This window comes from Lissotriton helveticus, chromosome 7, assembly GCF_964261635.1.
Source record: "Lissotriton helveticus chromosome 7, aLisHel1.1, whole genome shotgun sequence".
Classification (NCBI taxonomy): domain Eukaryota; kingdom Metazoa; phylum Chordata; class Amphibia; order Caudata; family Salamandridae; genus Lissotriton; species Lissotriton helveticus.
Window position 1 is genome coordinate 1,023,992,861 of NC_136068.1, and position 16,204 is coordinate 1,024,009,064.

Consider the following 16,204-nt stretch of genomic DNA (forward strand, 5'->3'; position numbering starts at 1 on the left):
TGGCCTGTCCCGAGGCACTATGGGGTAAAAGTACCCTCCTCTCAAGGTGATGAATGTCTTCCCTGTGTACATACCTACCCTGGTGTAATCTATGGCTTGTACCAGTCACTCTACGGGTGCACCCATGCAGATCTCGGGCTCGTGCCGGATTGGACACATTTGAAGCACTGTAAGGTTTTTTGGAGCCTGATTATGTCATGCAAAACTGACGTAGAAGGAAGGGCCTCAGAGTCCTGAGTTGCCATTACACTGATTAAATGTCTTTAAGGCATTGTTTTCAGAAGGTTTAATATCAGTGGCCGCTGGCTTGTACCAAGGGTGGTGGGGCGGGGGGAGGGGCAGAACAAATAAATACATTAATTGACTTACCTTCACAGCGCAAAGGCCTCCTCCATCGGGTGTCTCTGGAAGCAGGAAACTGCACTACCCAATCCTGGCGCTGCTTTCACAGTACGAGAGCAGCACCGGGATTGGATAGTAAGGCTCTTTCAGCGTTCCGAAGAGTACTGGAGGCCTGAGCTTTCTCTAACCCAGCTGTCTAAAACAGCTAGATTAGAGCACTTTAAAATGCTCATGTCTGGCTGGCTGTCCGAAGACAACCGGACAAAGAGACATGTGCATTTTAAAGTGCAGCGCTCCCTGCTGCTTCCACTCATCAGCACTGGCCTCGACCCATCCTGAAAGTTTGGGACAGTATGCTGAAAAATAAATTGGCAATCAATAAACGTTATTACAATTTTATTTTTCAGCTCTGTGGTTTGTGGGGCGATGCTTTTCCGCCCGAATGGAGGAGCCGCTCCTGTTTAATATATTCTAGATACTGGGCAGTGAGTTGAAGGGTACATAGGGGTAGCGCAACAGCACATTCAGTATAACAGGGGCACGGGTGGTGGGCCCTCTCACTAAATTTGGGGATGCGGGAGGCTCAGGTAGTGCTCATAGTACCATCATGGCGACACTCCCCACCCCCAAGCACCTAGCATACATGCAAATAAATACACACCACACAAATTTGTTGTTGGGAAAAAGCTGCTGCAGGTTTATTACATACAACGTTATGTAATATGGTGGGTTATCTTACGGGCGATCCAAGGGCAGGCAGCATTCTCACCACCTGCCCAAGCAGCATTGGGGCGAACCCCATCTGTGCTGCCCCTTCTGGACTTATTACTCACGCCCCTTTCAGGGTGGAACGTAGCAAGGCAAGCCCCCGGTTGTTCAGGCCCACAACCGCCCGAAGGACCAACGGGGCGCCGACACGGTTTCCAGGAACCTCCCATGAGGCTCCTAGGCTCTGGCTCTGGCCCCCCTAAGTGCCGTGCAGAGGTACCCTTCTGTACCCATTTGCTTCCAGATCGCCCTGTAACTCCGCCTGCAACGGAAAAAAAACAAGATGACAACATTCTCACCATGCTTCCTACCACCGACCACGCCGGGTAAGCGGTAGGGTGGGAGACAGTGTGTCCAGCGAGGCGGCGTCCGCGCGTGTCCGGTGCGACGACAAAGAGGTCGTCACCGTTGCGAGGGGGACATATATACCCCTCGCCCCGCCTCCCGCACCGGACATGATGCGGCACTGCCTGCGCCCAGGAGGTGACTCCCCTAGAGTCCCTGCCCCGTTGGGAGGAAAGGGGGGTGTGGGCTGCCCGATGGCACTACAGGGCCGCCCTCTTGAGTGGCCTCCTGCGGTGTCCTCGGGCAGCCGCAGCGTGCATAGTGAGAGGCTTGGAGAGTAAGCAGGGCTCAGAGTGCATGGTGAGAGGCTTGGACAGCAGGCAGTGCTCTGAGTAACGGCGAGAGGCTTGGACAGCAGGCGGTGCTCCTAGTAATGGTGAAAGGCTTAGAGAATAGGCTATGCTCCAAGTGCATGGTAAGAGGCAAGGAGAGTAGGCTATGCTCCGAGTGCATGGTGAGAGGCTTGGAGAGTAGGCTATGCTCCAAGTGCAGCTGAGAGGCCTGGTGAGTAGGCTGTGCTCCAAGTGCATGGTGAAAGGCTTAGAGAGTAGGCTATGATCTGAGTGCAGCTGAGAGGCCTGGTGAGTAGGCTGTGCTCCAAGTGCATGGTGAAAGGCTTAGAGAGTAGGCTATGATCTGAGTGCATGTGAGAGGCCTGGAGAGTAGGCAGGGCTCAGAGTGCATGATAATGGGCTTGGAGGGTAGGCTGGACTCAGAGTGCATTGTAAGAGGCTTGGAGAGTAGGCTATGCTCCAAGAAACAGTGAAGGGCTTAGAGAGTGGGCTTTGCTCCAAGTGCATGGTGAAAGGCTTGGAGAATAAGCTATGCTCTGTGTGCATGGAGAGAGGATTGGAGAGTATGCTATGCTCTGAGTCCATGGTGAGAGGCTTGGAGACCAGGCTATCATCCGAGTGCAAGGTGAGAAGCTTCGAGAGTAAACTATGCCCTGAGTGCATGGTGAGAGGCTTGGAGAGTAAGCTATACTCTGAGTGCATGGTAAGTGGCTAGGAGAATAGGCTATATTCTGAGTGCATGGTAAGAAGCTTGAGAGTAGGCTATACTCAGACTGCAAGGTGAGTGACTTGGAGAGTAGGCTATGCTCTTAGCTCAAGGTGAGAGGCTTGGAGAGTAGGCTATGCTCCAAGTGCATGGTGAGTTGCCTGGAGAGTATGCTATGTTCTGAGTGCTTGGCAAGAGGCTTGGAGAGTAGGCTATGCTTGAATGCATGGTGAGAGGCTTGGAGAGTGGGCTAAGCTCTGAGTGTATGGTAAGAGGCTTGGAGAGTAGCCAGGGCTCAGAGTGTATGGTATGAGGTTTGGAGAGAAGGCTATGCTCAGACTGCAAGGTGATAGGCTTGGAGAGTAGGCTATTCTCTTTGTGCAAGATGAGAGGCTTGGACAGCAAAGCGGTCCTCTGAGTAACGGTGAAAGGCTTCGAGAGTAGGCTATGCTCTGAGCTTAAGGTGAGAGGATTAGAGAGTACCCTATGCTATGCTTTGAGTGCATGGAGAGAGGCTTGGAGAGTACGCTATGCTTTGAGCGCATGGTAAGAGGCTAGGAGAGTAGGTTATGCTCTGAGTGCATGGTGAGGGGCTTGGAGAGTAGGCTATGTGTGGTATTCTATATTAGGTAATTTCTAGAACTGTTAAGAGGTGGAACTGTTAGATGTCATGTAGAATGTCGGGGGAGGACAGAGTTACGTTGGTGAGTAGGACATCGGTCGTGCCTGGTTGGTTCCTCTCGAGTGGTTATTAAGCTGCAGTGGCGGCTCCTCCATAGGGGCATTTGGGCGTTGCCCCACTGCTTTTTCTGCAGTGCAAGAAGCAGAAACATAAAATGGTAAAAACTAAGTTTCTGGAGTGCCTGGTTGTGGGAGGGAGAGTGGGCGGTCCAGCTCGCGGGCAGGGCTTACCCACTGTTGTGGGTATTGACTGTTTGGTCGGCCCTGGAGCCAACCAAACAGTCAGTACCCACAACAGTGGGTAAGCCACTCCCCCGATGCCTGCAAGCAAGACCGCCCACACTCCCTTTTTTAGGTCTCGCCTGGCGTTGCAGCGCGAGAGCGCTGTCGCCAGCGAGACTTATTGTCAGCGTCATGCCTCTCAAGGGAGACAGACCGGGGCACGCGCGGCGATTGGGGTCTGTGGACGCGCACGTACAGCCACGTGCACATCGCCTGTCCCGCTTTCGCAGGCAATCCAGCATGGAGTTTCACTTTCGCGCGTACAGCCACGTGCACATCTCCTGTCCGTTTCACTTTCGCGCGCGTACAGCGGCGTTCAAGTGGGATAACATGAGATGTGTACGCGCACGGCGTGATCACACCACCTACTCGCTCGCTCCCTGCCGCCCCTTGTTACTACATGAGATTTAAAGCTTCATTACTGTTTCCTCTACCTTCCCCAAACTATGGTAACGCATCCTTGGAGAGCCTGACGATTCCCAAAACCCACTCATACCAGTGTGCGTGTCTCCCCAGTTAAAGAGCTCCTCGGTCACACCAAGCAGGAATTGTCCTTCGCCGCGGTCTCCTCTCCACTGAATCCTGCGTTCCCCCCGTAAAAATCTTGACAGCCTTTCAAGCTAAAAGGCGATGATACACTTTCCCCAGTGTCCTGTTAAGTGGTGTGTTCACTCTCCACAGTTATAGAGAGAAAAGGGAGGTACCCTACTATATCAGATAGGGACAGGGTAAGTATAGGTTACAAAACAAGGAGTCCCAAATTCAAAAACTGAGATCTCTAAGCACATTTAATTATAGATTCAATAAGCAGGTGAGGGGGACAAGGTTATGTCGGCAAACATCACAAAGTTAAAGCAATAACAAAAGATTAAAAAGGAGAATTTGTGTCTATTTATTACCATTCACATATTATAAGACGAAATACATTTCACAGATTAAAAACAATTCGTACAATTTATACAATAAAACATTTTATACAATCAATTATTTTTAAAAAAAGATCAATTTAAAGAAAACAGAGATCTACGCAAGGTTTCGGTGATTCAGATGATATTCACCTTCATCAGGACAGTTTTCTAGACAGTAGAAAGAAATTTCTATTATTTACAATCGTGTGTTGCTGACAATAACCCTTAACATCTCTTATATGCCCCACAGTTTTACATAGGTAAAAACATTTTTTTGTGATTGTTCTTACAAATGTTACAGAAGTTTGTCTGTTTCTAAAAAACCACACAACATCGTACTTAAGAAAGACACTTTAGTTTAGTCTTTTGCCTAATGTACATCACAATCACTATTATAAGGGAAAACATGATGATCATACCTTAAGCTAGTTGAGGGTCTTAATTCCTTCTAGCATCGTAATCGCTGTTTTTAGATTGACACAGAGAGATGGGTTTGATGTTTCCCCTTTAGTGTGGACTCACTGTGAAAGGTATATTTGTATAAGCATTAGTGTTCATGCACAATTATAAAGTGTGAGAAGGATTTTTATTACTTCTCTATACATACCACTTGATAGGTATTCAAGAGGGATGGACCTTCGTTGGAGCCACCGAATTATCAGCAATATAATTCAACTGTAGGGGCAAGACAGAGTCTTTCTAAATTTCCATACCATGAATCTATGACCTGGTTAACTTGTCAATATTTCTAACAGAGCCCTATCGCTTGGGCATGGTACTTGCCTTCTAAAAGCCTGTCAAGAAGCCTAATGTAGGTCAACTTTGCAGTCGCGTCTGGATGTCGACAGGCTTAAACAAGCATTTGCAATGCAATAGGTTTCGCATTTACACGAGTTTAAGCTATTGGCATTGTAAATGACAATGCCTATTTTTGGTTTTTTTTTAAAAAATAAAAGGCATTGTCATTTACAATGGAAATAGCCTAAACTCGCGTAAATGCGAGACCTATTGCAAATGATTTTAGTTTAAAACTGAGCGCGGCCGCTTCAAGGACACCGTGCTCTCCTTTTTTTTTTTTTTTACTTTAACACTGAGCGCGGTGTCCTTGAAGCGTGCACCGCGCTCACTATTAAAGTTGAAAAAATAATAATAAACAGAGCGCGGTGTCCCAGAAGTGAAAGCCATGCTCAACATGAAAGTTAAATATAAATAAATAAACAGAGCCCGGTGTCCCTAAAGCGGGCGCTGCGCTCTGGATACAAATACAAAAAAGCCATTTGCTTTGCTAATGGTATTGTATTCTAGCTTTGCATTATTTAGTGTATATTTGTGATATGTGCATATATTTGCTCTCGCCTCGCCCCTTTCGTCCGCCTCATGCTATTGTAACCCTCACTATACGAAATTAACACATACTATTCTTCTATTCATTCACCTCCCAAATCGAAAACACTGCTCTTTTCCTACTAACGCTATGCTTTAAACTACTACACATCTAACAAAACAATTCTAACTACATACAACTACAACATATCACAAATATACACTAAATAATGCAAAGCTAGAATACAATACCATTAGCAAAGCAAATGGCTTTAACTTAATCATAGGCGAGACCTATTCCATTTTCAATGCTTGTTAAGTAAGGATACAGCTGAATGGGCCCTGCCGGCTGAGAGCTTCGATTTCTGCTCCTGAATCCATCTGTATGTTTCAGAAGGACTGAAGCATAAGTGAGGCAAAGGCGTTAATTAACTCTTGGTCAGGCATTCTCCAAGGTGAGGGTACAGGCCAGTCTGCCAATAACTGCCAAGGTTTCAGATGGCTATATGTGACATTTTCATAATTTCATGTAATTATGGGTCAGCCACCTCAGTTGTTTGCACCAGTTTTAAAGTCTTACAATATCTCAGTCTGATTCATTTCTGACATTTGTATGTTTCCCTGTCTTCATTGCTTGATTTTTTTGCTCGTAAGAAAGTGTCACTCTTACTCGTCAAAATGTCACTCATAATTGCATTTACATTCTGAAATGTCACTCATAGCAATCTGAAACCTTGGCATCTATGGGTGCACTCACACTTGCACAACTTCAGACACTCATGGACAGACTAATGGCCACACAGAAATGATTATAAACACGTAAATGGAATCTACGTGTGGGGCACAAACATGCAGACACGCAGATTTTAAGCCACCTCGTAACACAAGGGGAGAATAAAGGAGTGATGACCCACTGTGGGTGGGAGAGAAGCGCACGTTCCAATGAGATATACGTGTTTTTTAGACAGACGGTGACAGGTACAACGCAGATTTAGAGATAAAGTGAGAGGCGCTATACGTTGCCACACAGTGATTGCGATATGCACGTTCAGACATCCACACACGCACGAACAGGGTGACACACTGAGGGAAGAGAAGAAAGGTGTATGTGGCGGGAAGGACTCTTATTCTGACACTACTTTCTTCCTTCCAAATGAGGGTCTGGAAAAACTGAGCAGGCGAGCTTGGCTCCCAAATCACAGCACTCCCACTGACACAAAGCCAGGCAGAGGAGAGAGAGAGAGAAAGACCGAAGCAAGAATAGGGCGAAGAGACAGTGAAGAATCAGGAAACAGGGGCGCGGGAAGTGAGCGCGGAAAGAAGAGCAAAGAGAAATCAAAGAATATGGAGACAGAGAGAAGGGGAGATATGGGAAAGAAAGATACAGCAGCAAGATGGGCCGAGGAGAATGGAGACATAAGTGGAGATCGAGAGAAAAGTGAAGACTGGCAGCGGAACAGGAAAGAAAGAGAGGGGTAGGAGAGAGGGAATAGAACGGAAAGCAAAAGAAAGAGAGTGAAACGGAGGAGCAACACAGACCAAGAGACACATAGGCACGCAACACAACAAATGAAGGAGAAAGAAAGTACAAGGGAAGACAATGAGCGTTGGAAAGTCCCGAGACACTGCGAAATAAATAGCGCAATATGCAATGGAGAGAAAAAAGAGGGAAGAGGATGGAGATGAAAGATGACAAAGAGTGCCATAGAAGTGTGTGGCAGAGAGGGTGAAAAGGACACCCAAAAGAAGGAGACTGGCAGAAGGAGTTAGAAAGAAGAGGACTAGCGAGAAATGAAGAGAACACGTGAGAAGAGAGAAAGAGATGAGGAAGGCGAGTGGAGAAAGATAGCATGATGGGGGAGGGAAAGAAAGAGGTGAGAGTAACTGAAAGATGAGAAGAGGAGAGGGACCGAAAGTGAGAGGAACAGAGAGAAAAAATGAGAATAGCAAGCGATGAAAGTAACTGAGAGAGAAAGAATAGGAGACAGGGAGGGGGTTAAGCGCGCGGACACCTCTCCTGACCCACGCAGGGCAGGCAACTGCCAAGCACCCTGTTACGAGGCTGCGCTCCCGGCTGTGAAGGCAGGGGTGGGGGAGGGACGGGTAACATTTCATCAGGAGAGGTGAGCAGTTAGCAGGGGGATTGTGAAAGCAGGCAATGAGCCCCTGTTTGTGATCACATTCATGAGCAGTGTAGTTTGTACACAAATACACAAGTAGAAGTATACTTGGGCACATTTAACACTACAAACACACGCGCAGAACATCTCACACGTCATCACTGCTCCTGCACACACAGGCTGGGGGACGCTGAACTCTACCAATACGTACGACAGGCGCCAGCAGATAGAATCAATCTCCCTTTGTCTTACACACACATGGACAACACATGAACAGTTAATCACCCCTATGACACACACAGACTGAGGTACGGTCCTCACACGCGCTCAGACACGCCGAACCCCAAAAGCTCTCTCACACACGTCACAGCAATACAAGGGCAGTTTTGAAAGTTGTACTGTAAGGCCAGATATTTTGTCAGAAGGCAGATATTTTTGTCGTCGAGCTCTGGACCTTCGCCGCTGACAGCAATTTATACCCAGCTAAGGATTTTACAGTAGTAAACGTCCCACAGACTGTAAAGTTCAAGACAGACAGAATCCTATTGCAGCAACACACCCTTTAAACAGCAGGGATTAGAGAGGAGCACTTGAAAAGCCTTGTTGTTCAGGCAATTCCTTTACTTGCTGCAGAAAGCAGCTGTACTCTGCGTAATCGGGCACAAGCGATATTTGATTAAGTAGCAGTATTTAAGTGCTACGGAGAAAAGAAGCTTAGGCGCGAATATTTAAAGGAGCGCGGGCATCCAGTATAAAATAAATAAACAGAGCGCGGTGTCCCTAAAGTGGACACAGCGCTCCGATGTAAACTAAAAATGAATAAATAACAAGCCGTAATGACACTAAATAAACAGCGTGCGCAGCACTCCAGCCGGAATGATAAACAAGTCAGGTCCCGGGCCGGGGAATGACGTCACGGGGGTCATTAAGTCCCGCCCCTTGTTGCCGGGGGTGTCCCGGGTCGGCAGCCAATCACAGCGCGGCCCGGGACACACGGCAACAAGGGGCGGGACTTAAAAAAAGAGTCAGAAACGCCCACGATTCGCGTTCTGACCGGGAAAAAGTCATTGACAACGATGTCTTCCAATGGCTAGCCTCCATTTATGGAGCTAGCCAATGGAAGAAGGGGCGGGTTCAATTCCCCCATAGTGTTCTAACATTAGATTTCGCCTGGCGAAACGCTGCTTCTGCAGCTTTCGACAGGCGAAACCTAAAACCACGTGGTCCGTTCTCTTTGTATTTTTTGAACTACGGATACAGAAAATTATTATCTTAATTATTTAATTATAGACAAGATTTATCTTATGGTTTCACTCTAATTACTTTTAGCTTTTTAATATGCGCGCCCTTCTCATTACCTGGAGTATAGTGGCAATAGCGTTGTGCAGGTTAAAATACTTGACAGACCTGAAATTGAAGAGTCACATAGATCTATGTTAGGATTTTTTTAAAAACATCTTAATTATTGGGGTAAATACGATAACAACTCTTGAAGAACCCCTCATATCAATTATTTCTAACTGCCTCCTATTGCATTTCAAGAAGCATGACGTGATCTTAAATTAGTATAGTCTGTTTCTCTGGTTTTAAAATCATGATTTTCTTCTTCTGTTCTCTTGTGACTGGTCCCATAGAGTTAAAAAATTGTAAAAGTAAAGTATCAACTGGTTTAATCTAACCGCACTACTACTGCCGCATATTAGGTACAACCCACGATTGTAAATAATAGAAATTTCTTAGAAAACTGTCCTGATGAAGGTGAATATCATCTGAATCACCGAAACACTGCGTCGACCTCTGTTTTCTTTAAATTGATCTTTTTTTTTTAAATAATTGATTGTATAAAATGTTTTATTGTATAAATTGTACGAATTGGTTTTTAATCTGTGAAATGTATTGGTGTTATAATATGTGAATGGTAATAAATAGACACAACTTCTCCTTTTTAATCTTTTGTTATTGCTTTAACTTTGTGATGTTTGCCGACATAACCTTGTCCCCTTCTCCTGCTTATTGAATCTATAATTAAATGTGCTTAGAGATCTCAGTTTTTGAATTTGGCACTCTCCACAGTTGCCTTTCTCGGCCTGGGTATAAGAATCTACTCCTTCAAGAGCCGAGGCCCGTTTCTTCCCGCTACTATCGCCCCGTACCAAACATTCTCCGCCCCCGATAGCTCCACTCCCAGACTCCCCTGAGATACCGTTGTCACCTCCGGACTCAAGGCGCTGCTGCTACGGAACACCAGAGTGGAAGTGCCCGCCCTCTAGTCCAACAGGATCAATGTGTGACCGACCGTAAATTTAGCCAATTGGGGGCATAGCAACACCAAGTGGGTGTATCTGAACACCACCCGCCAATGCAATCGCGCTCGAGGGTTGACACACAGGTGATGAATCAGGTGACAGCTGAGCCGTAGCAGATAGAGGCGGTGACGCAGAGCATGGTGCAGGGTCTGGGCGGTTCTAATAGGATTCGTACGTCAGCAGCTGCACGGACTGAGCCAACAGGAGGGATTTAGAGAAAGGTCGGTTTGTTAATGTAGGGGAAGTGAAGCCCAGTGAGCCGTAGAGTTGGTACAGGACAAATCACCTTACATTTATAGAAAGCAGTAGAGAATTTAGAGATAGAAAATATAATTTTACACCTGAGCCCCACACCTTTTGGTTTCTTTAACTATTTTTACAACCCCTCCACTTTTCTACTAGGTAGGGGGGTTTCCAGAAACTGGAGTCTTTCCTTTTGCCATGAAGAGGTCCAACGTGACCATTTTTTTGGCCGTGCGATAAGTGTACATCTCTTCCAAGTCCACTGTGCTTGTTGACTGTTAGAAGGCTCAGGTTCCTTTGCAGATTTTTATGTTGAGCGAGCTCGACCTGAAGGTATTCCTTGAAGGCTTCAAAAACATGTTGCCCAATTAGACTCCAAAAGATGTTTCCAGCGGTGTTTTTAGCTTTAAAGTTACGTTATAGTGACGCAATCAACATAACCATATCGTTGACCTTTTTATATTAAACATACTTTTCTTTCGTATCTTTAGGAAATGGCATTTGTATTGAACGCAGACCAGTTAGCAATGGAAAATGCTTTCCCTCATGCCACTGTTCGCGCGCTAAACCGCCTCCGCTTTACTTCCCAAGCGCGCTGGCAACCTGAACCGGGAGCAGTGCAAGTCTCCTTAACAGACTACGGTGCTCCCCGCTCGACTGGTCTTTCTTTTGGTATTGTAAGCTTTAGTCATAGGGCAATGAAAGGAAAATGATCCACTCATAAAACGACAGACAAGGGTGTCAAGTTTTTCGATCGACTCAAAATAGTTACAACAATACATACATTCCACCCACTGTAGATTGCACCACCTCACAAAAGTAACACAAATATTAATGGAAAAAGTGTCCATCCAATGTTGATATGTTTATAGCGTATTCCTTTATTCTTCTTTATTCATATACATTTCATCAGGCAGCCAACGCGTTTCGTTCTTACACAGAACTTCATCAGGGCGTTATCTGTGTCCATTAGTCACAGATCTCAGCGTTGTCCGTTGTAGCTTGATAACTTCCGTTATGATCGGCTAATGTGCCTTAGTGACGGCGTGCGTCTGCAGCAACAGTATGTCTTCTAGAGTATTCAAGTCCTTTTGAATACTCTAGAAGACATACTGTTGCTGCAGACGCACGCCGCAGAGAGGTGCGTCACACACAACTTGGTTGTGTGTTGTGTTGTTCCACTGTTGGGTTGTTCAGCAATACATATATGTTCAATAAGAATCTGCACTCTTTCAGATTTCAGGTCGAGGGCTTATTGGTAAAGTATATCAAACTTTTAGCAATTGCTAGCGATGACGGCATACAAATTGCGTTAAAGTTAAGTCGGGTCTTTGAAATTGCTATAACTAGAGAGGAAGTGCAGAAATTTCTGGAAACTATAGAAACAGCGGTAGCATCAGTGAATTTGAAATTACAGCAGTATAGGTTCATATTCAAGCTGTACTACACTCCAGAGCTTATTTCCAAATGGGCTCTGAATCAGCCATCCTTTAAAACATACTGCCCAAAATGCCAGTATTTTGGACTGATGTTAATCAAGTCCTGGAGGCAAGAAGGCGGCCATGAGCGCGGTCGTGTGAGCTTAAGCTCCCAGAGCTCCCCCCACCCCATTCACTGTGCTTCTAATTGAAGTCTGCTAACCCTGCAGCCACTATGTTAAATCCGGAGTGAAGCAAGGTGTGACATAGGCTGGGATAAAAAAAACTTACTGGCATGCTCTGGAGTGCCTGTCCTGTGGCGGTGGTTTCTCGTGTGGCTCTCTGGCGGTTGCTGGAGACTGTTAGGTGGATTTCCGGGTGTGCATACCCTGGTTTCCACGGACTACGGAGGCTGCCAACGGAAGGTGGAGGAAACTCTGGTGCCAGGTCGACGGTGTGCGGCGTTGCAGTGCCCCTGAAAGCTGGGCGTGGCAGAGCGCGGAATACCATGGATGCCGCTGATACTGCGGGGCCCGAGATGCTGAGAAGTCTGAACTAAACTTGGAAAAAAAAGACGTCACTCGTGTGGAGGGCGCCCGTAAGAAGTCAGTACCTGCATTGTTTTTAACGGGAAAAACGAGGAAACAGCTCCTCTCTGTACCAACAAGTCCTGGTAGCTGGCAGAGCAGCAGGACCGGTAAGAAGGGAGAGACTTTATCTTTAGGAACTCTCGCTAATGGGGATTTGGGGGGGATGCCGACCAGCGGGAGGCTCTCCCCCCGGGGAAATTTGGGGCACCTGGGGAGGGGGCGGGGGTGGTAGAAGCCTGACACTCGGGGCTCGCCGTAGCTGGCGTTTTTGGGCTGGTTTTGGGCTGGTTGGGCTGGTTGGGCTCTTTGGGCTGGTTTTGGGCTGGCTGGGTACTTAACCGGCCATTTTGTGTCACTGCACACTGTTTGTGGTGCAGTGACACAGCAGCCAGGGTCCTAGGCAGTTTGTTTGGTGATCCGCGTTGTCTGCTCGTGAGGAGGCCTGTTGGCTTGGGAGATTCATTAGCGTGGTCGCGGAGGCGTGCGGGGAACGTAGTCGTGTCCTTGGTTTGCAGCAGTGTTTTGTCTGGTGGCTTGATGGCGGCGTCCGGGGATCCGCGTGTGGCCGAGGCATTGCGTCTTTTGGAGGAGGCGGGCCGCATGGACATAGTGCGGCCCGACCTCAAGGTAAGGCCGCAGCGGCGCGCTGCTGACGGCGCCGCTGCGGCAGTGGTGACGTGTGAGCCGCCTCGGTCGCGGTTGCGGCCGGCACAGCGGGGTGGGAGGGGGGGCGGGCGGAGGCCGAGCCAAGGAGCCAGCGCCGCGTGTGAGGGCTCTGGGAGGCGCGAAGCGGTCTGGGCGCAAAGGCAAGAAGCGGCCCTTGGTTTTTGTAGAGGCGGGGTCGGGGGCGGCCGGCGAAGTGGTAGCACAGCTGGGTGGGCAGGGGGGGTTAGGGGAGGACCTTGGTGCTCGGGTTGTGTTGCCGGGGGAAGGGGGGACGGGGGGGCGAGGGGGTTGAAGGCCCAGTGTTGGTGGGGGGGCAGGGGGCAGGCGGCGGAGGGGGGCCGGGGCAGGACGAGCATGGGCGTCAGGGGGAGGGAGGGGCGGGGGGGCGGTTTCCCCTTTGCGGTGGTGCAGCGAGCGGGCGGGGCGGGCCGGGGATGGGGGAGTGGGCGGACAGTGGGGCGAAAAGGGGGTGTTACGGTGAGGGGGAGGGGAGTGGCGGAAGGGGGGTTTAGGGAGGTAGGCGTGGGGGGGGTGCGGGGCCGAGTTGGGGGTACGGGGGGTGGGGCGGGCCGGCAGGCTGGGGGGGGTGGGGGGCTGGGAGCTAGGGGGGGTGAGATCCCGTCGCGGCGCGGGGGACATTCGGCGGGTTGGGGGAGGGGTGCGGCTTCGGGCTGGGGGGGCATGGGGGGGAGCGGCGCGTGGGGGAGGGAAGGGGGGGGTTTTCACCCTGGCATGCTGGACTCCACCTTTTTTCCTTGGCAGGAGCTGTTTGCGTGGCGCTCGGGGGAGCAGCATGCGGCTCCCACCCACCGAGAGGATGGGCCGGCTCTGTCTGGTGCGGGCGGCCGAGCTCCAGCGTGGGACCTGTTTCCTGACCGCGGCAAGTGGAGGCGAGATGCGTTTCCGACAGCCCCTCCCCGAAGGGTCTTTACGGCCGCCGGGGATAGGGGGGTGAGAATGGATGCGAATAATTCTGCGTTGAATGCGAGCGTGGAGGATGGTAGGGCGAGTGTGGACTTGTGGGACTTGATGCGGGTGTGTCGTGAGAGAGCGGGTTTGAGCCGGTTGGAACCCCAAGTGGGGGGCCGGAGTGGTGTGGAGCCGGCTGTTGGAGAGTCGGAGGAGGAAGGGGAGATTCGGGAGGATGGGGGGGCTTGTAATGTTGTTAGCAGTGTATTGCAGGTGCCAGCAAGGCAGGACGCGCCTAGAGTGACGGCCCCCTCTGATCCACTGGTTAGGCGGCGGGATCCAGCAAGGACGCCGACCTTGACGCCAGGTAAGCCCGATGACGGCGCGGGGAGTGGCAGGCGGCGTTGTGTGCAGGTTTCAGTGGGGACGGGGGGTGAGGGAGGCGAGGGGTGGCGGTTGGTGCGGGGTCGATACATGCAGGACGCGGGGGTTGGCACGGATGGCGCGGCGACGGGCGGCGACGGGTCGAGTGCGGGCGGCGGAACGGCGGCGGCGGGGGTGAAAGATACGGCGGAGGGGGGGAAAGAGAGTTGCGTGGTGCCGGTGCGTAAGCTGCCGTACATGGGGCTGACCAAGCCGCTGGAGGCTCACCTTTCGGCGGCAACGAGGGAGAAAATATGGAAAGGGGAGTACATTGAAATCTTGAAGCTTCTCCACAGGGAGTTGACGTCCAAAGAGGGGTCAAAGGAGGAAGAGCAAGAGTTGGCCAGGCGCCCAAAGGTGCCCCTTACGCTTGACAATTGGTCAGCGGCGTTCCTCATATACGCGAGCGTGTATTGCGAGAAGTTCCCGGACCGGTGCGTCGCTTTGTTCAAGTACATGGATGTGGTGCGGCGGGCACAGGTGACTTATGGCGGGTACGCGTGGTCACACTACGACGAGGAATTCCGGGCGCGCATGGCGGAGGATCCGGATGCGCAATGGGGGGAGCTGGATTCGGATTTGTACCAGCAGACAATGGGAGGGGCCAAGTTTGGCCGCACTGTTTACACGGCGAGCGGCCTGCCGCTGGTGTCCCCCCCCTTTGCGGCCCGCCCCACCCGTGGGGGGGTGGGGCAGGGAGACTCTGTTAGCCAGGCCACTGGCAGGGCCTGCTGGGACTTTAACAGAGGAGCCTGCGGGCGGGCGGCATGCCGCTTCCGGCACGAGTGCTTGTCGTGCGGTCGAAGGCATCCAGTGCTGCGCTGTTGGGGGCTCGGGGGCCCGCCGGGGCAGCAGCCCGCCCAGGGTGGGGCCCCAGCCAGAGGAGGATTGGGGGGGGGAAGGGGAGGGGGTAGGGGGGGGGGGTGCTGGGGCTCTGGGAAAAGGCTCGTACGCCGGTTAGGATCGAGCGGATGGAGCCCTGGCTGGCGCCGTATCCGCGGGCGGAGGATGCTGCTGTGCTGCGTCGGGGGTTCCGGGAGGGGTTTAGGCTGGGCTATGAGGGCCCCCGGATTGCTCGCTGGGCGGACAATCTGAAGTCGGTGAATGCACACAAGGGAGTGGTGAGAGAGAAATTGTTCAAGGAAGTCAGGGAAGGCCGGATGGCGGGCCCATTCACCACGCCGCCGTTGCCGGGTTTGATCATTTCCCCCATTGGGGTGGTGCCCAAGAAGGAGGAGGGGCAGTTCCGCTTGATACAGCACTTGTCTTGGCCGGAGGGGGAGTCGGTTAATGCCTACATTGCGGCGGACCTGGCGTCGGTGACCTACTCGTCGGTGGACATGGCGCGGAGGCTCGTCGCGGCGGCGGGGCGGGGAGCGCTGATGGCAAAATGCGACGTCAAGTCGGCTTTCCGACTTCTTCCGGTGCACCCGGCGGACCATCAGTTGTTGGGGATCCAGTTCCAAGGTCTCATCTTTGTGGACTAGGCGCTGCCGATGGGGTGCTCCATTTCATGCGCGCTGTTTGAGCGTTTCAGCTCCTTCCTACAGTGGGCTTTTTCCAGGCGCACAGGCTCGGAGTCAGTGACGCACTATCTGGATGACTTTTTCCTGGTGGGACGGCCCGGTGCGGAGGACTGTCAGCGGCAGCTGGATGGTTTGGCCGGGTTGATGGGGGAATTTGGGGTTCCCCTGGCACCAGAGAAGACGTGCGGTCCCAGTACGGTGTTGTCCTTTCTCGGTATCGAGCTCGACTCGGTCGCCATGGAAGTGCGCCTGCCGGACGAGAAGAGATCGGCAATGCTGGTTCTAGTGGATGGAATGCTGTCCAAGAGGAAAGTGACAGTGCGAGAGGTGCAGGTGTTGTTGGGGCATTTGAATT